This window comes from Asparagus officinalis, unplaced genomic scaffold, assembly GCF_001876935.1.
Source record: "Asparagus officinalis unplaced genomic scaffold, Aspof.V1 AsparagusV1_Un2916, whole genome shotgun sequence".
Classification (NCBI taxonomy): domain Eukaryota; kingdom Viridiplantae; phylum Streptophyta; class Magnoliopsida; order Asparagales; family Asparagaceae; genus Asparagus; species Asparagus officinalis.
The window spans coordinates 1-2,821 of NW_017975175.1; the positions used below are offsets into that span (position 1 = coordinate 1).

Here is a 2,821-nt window from a genome sequence, read left to right on the forward strand (position 1 = left end):
ATGTTTTAGTCTATGTAGCTCTTTCAGTTGAAGATATCTTCTGACTGTCTGATCTTTTTCGTTGCGGGGACTTTATTCAGAGTCCAATCTATTCGTTGTTGCTGCTTGAACTTTATTCGGAGTAGAATCTGTTTGCATTTGCTGCGTAAACTTTATTCAGAGTAAGAGTCAGAGTCGAATCTGTTCGTTTTTGCTGCAGGGACTTTATTTGGATAACCATTCTGGAATCATTTACTCCGTGACGTTGAAGGGTTTGAGTTTCGTTGTCATCTCCTTGTAATGCAATGCAGATTAGATGTTGATTTGTTATGAAATTTGATCAATTTCGATTATATATATATATCACGATTAATATATATATACTAGTAGGGTCAACAAGCTGTAAAGTCAACTTGCAAAGGTACAATTAATATTTTGTTTTCATGAAACTTCATAGCTCAATGTTGCCATATATCACGATCTTGAATTGTTTTTTGTCGTTATTTGTCATGAAATTTGCAGCTAAACAAATGCATGTGTGCTGGATTTTGAGGTTGTTTCACTGGGCTACCCTAGTCCATGTACGTATTTCTGTTGTTTAATGTGTTTCCTTGCTAATTTATTTCCAAAAGATTATGTTAGGTTAGCTCCATTGCAACTTTAAATCTTCATTTCATACTTACAGCTTGAGACCCAAGTCTATTAACTTAGAGCTTTTCAGATGTTCTGCTGAGTTATAGTTACTGATTTGTAACATATTTTATTTTGTAGGCTTTTGGATCTGACAAGGAGACTACATTGAGATCCTTATTTCAAAGTGACAGAAAGATGATAAGGAGTTTGAATCAATGGCGGGTTCTCTTTTCTGGGTGGTGTGTAGTGTTGGAGATACAATTTATATACATTCATGTGAACAGGATAACTCGTATGCATTCAAGTTAATATGAATACTACTGGAGATACAATTTATATACATTCATGTGAACAGGATAACTCGTATGCATTCAAGTTAATATGAATACTACTGGAGATACAATTTATATACATTCATGTGAACAGGATAACTCGTATGCATTCAAGTTAATATGAATACTACTGGAGATACAATTTATATACTTTGTTTGGCAACACCTTGCTTTTATTGTATTGACTAGCCTTTTCTGATACCTGCAACTCTGGATTATATTGATTTTTGGCCAAAAATTCGGAACTGGATTATATTGTATCACAGCGGTGTGCAGTGTTGGAGAAATATTTCTTTCTCTGTGCTTCTCCTGGTGCATTTTGTGGTTTTGGCGTAAGCATTCTTGTTCTTTTGTAAATATTCAGTTATTCCTGCATTCTTCCTCATGTTTCACAGTGATTGTCGCCATGCTATATCAATAAGTGATTAGTTTGATTCTTGCAATAGAGGATTGGAATGCGAGAGAAGGCTGAAAGTTGAAACTTGAAAGTACTGTGAGTTGAGATATTTGTTTAGTCTTTGTCACCTAATGAAGACAATGTGAGCTTGTATGTGCTATTTGCTGGCTTCAACTGGCATCTCAATACTCTTGGAGATGTCCACAAGTCTGCCAATGGCTCCAGCATCTAAAACTTGGTCACTGTCTCAGCATCTTTAACGATTTCAGCCTCTAAAAGTCCATAAATGGTTCCAATCTCTACAAACAGCCGAATCAAGTCCCATGAACATTTCCACAAGTCTGTCACTGGATCCAGCATCTAAAACTTACAGATTCTCATGCAGGTAATCAAGTCTTACAACTCACTTAGGCGATGACGGTCAAACCAATTACAACCCGAAATCAATGTAGTTTCAGCTGCTTAATCACAGAAACTAATCTGCAACAAAAATTAGGCAGCTTTACCCTTTCTTTGTAAAACCATGATACAACACAAAAAAATTACAAACAGCTCATTTTGCTCTTCCAAACAGTGTACAAGCAGAAAATATGGACAACAGTTTTATGCATGTATCTTCAAGAACAACAAATTATGATACTTAGAGAACAGAACAGTACATATAAATGCATAAAATGTGCACAACAGCTCTTCCAAACAGCTCAAAATTGAGGACAAACTGACCACAAGCAAACTCATAATTGAGTACAAACTGAGCACAAAATTTAATACAAACTGACCATAAACAAGCTCAAAATTGAGTACAAACTGCGCATACATTTTCCATTTCTAGAAATCAAACAAAAGGTCAAATTAAGTACAAACTGAGCACAAATCATAATACAAACTGACCGTAAACAAGCCCCAAATTGAGTACAAACCAGGTCTTGCCCTCACAAACCAGGTCTTGCTAAACAACCTAAAAAAACCAGGTACTGCACCATGCAAGTATTCTCTCACAAACCAGGTCTTGCTAAAAGAAACTGAAAGTATGCATCAATCACAGCAATAGAGTGAACTGCAAAACATTTTGATCCAATTTTTTCAAAGTATGCTCCAACAACCTGTGCCAAAAGTATTCAAATTTTTAGTCAAGCTAACTTCAGAACTATCCAGAATGTAGTTACACATTATTTAATGACAACCAACAAGCATGTAAACTATCAATAAACAAATTAAAATCAAATGTTCTCAACATGCTTGAACCATGCTTGAAGAATGATGGCCGGATTAAGTAGGTCAAATAAGCAAGCTGATGCTAATAGAAGTCTTGAGTGGTTCTACGAACTTCACGAATAAGTTGTGATTATAGATCTGTGTTTAAGTTACTGCTCCAATATGAAGTAGGAATTTGGAGATGAAGGGTATGGCATAAAGTTTATAATATTTTGATTTTTCATTGACGATTCCAGATTTCTTTATATAGATGTGCTTGGTTTCT

At 35.2% G+C, this 2,821-nt stretch overlaps 1 long non-coding RNA gene across 1 annotated transcript; it reads left to right on the forward strand.

Moving 5' to 3' along the window:
- The first annotated feature begins 7 nt into the window (after positions 1-7).
- On the forward strand, positions 8-1,090 carry LOC109828621. Its single transcript, XR_002243775.1, has 2 exons — positions 8-560; positions 751-1,090. It is a non-coding gene; the product is annotated as an uncharacterized LOC109828621 (long non-coding RNA).
- Positions 1,091-2,821: the final 1,731 nt, after the last annotated feature.